The sequence below is a fragment of the Lupinus angustifolius genome, chromosome LG08 (genome assembly GCF_001865875.1).
Source record: "Lupinus angustifolius cultivar Tanjil chromosome LG08, LupAngTanjil_v1.0, whole genome shotgun sequence".
Classification (NCBI taxonomy): Eukaryota; Viridiplantae; Streptophyta; class Magnoliopsida; order Fabales; family Fabaceae; genus Lupinus; species Lupinus angustifolius.
Window position 1 is genome coordinate 19,127,729 of NC_032016.1, and position 872 is coordinate 19,128,600.

Genomic DNA, 872 nt, shown 5'->3' on the forward strand with positions numbered 1-872 from the left:
ATCTATCATAGGTTGATAGTAAAATGAATTTGTACGATTAAATGGAATGCAACAATCATAAAAGAATCGAGCACCTGCCAAATCAGCCTTATGAATAGCATCTTTACCTGCAAAGCCCATTCTAATTGAGGGTTTAGCTCATTGAGTAGTTCTTGGGGCATAGAAATTGTTGATACTATTATTTGATCTTTTATTTGATGTTTCTGTTCCTTTACCCTTGGTTGTAGTTGGTATTGGTGGAATCGTATTTCCTTCACGTTGTACAACATTTTCCTCATATGGATCTTCTTCCCCTTGATTTTGATTAGTCCCTCTTTTTCTACTACCACTAACTTGATTCAAGTGTTCTCTTAGTCGATGCTTAACATCAAAAGGGACTGAAAGACAAGGTAGAACATCTCCTTTTTCTCCCGCAAGATGTTGTTTAATTCGATGTATTCCTCCGCCTTTGTAACATTTTGAGCAATACAAACATTTTATGGTTCTCTTTCCTTCCGCGTCTTGTAGTAATTGACAATGATCCCATGTTGGGTCTGATTTTGATCTAACAGACTGAGTACTAGGAGCTAATGCTTGAGTTGTATTTGGAGAACTTGCAGATGATGTCATATCTAAAATTAAATATAGACGCAAAGAATATAAGACGTTTAAAAAAATTAAGTACAACATCTAATTTGCATAAACTAAGAAACTAACAAAATAAACTATTAATTCGGTGCATTAGTAATTTTCAGTGCACTAATAGAACAATAAAATGACAAAACGTGACTACACTGTGCAGTGCGTAAACTAATAATTAGGCACTGTGCAGTGCATAAACTAATAATTAGGCACTGTGCAGTGTCATAAATTAATAAATAGGCACTGTGCCG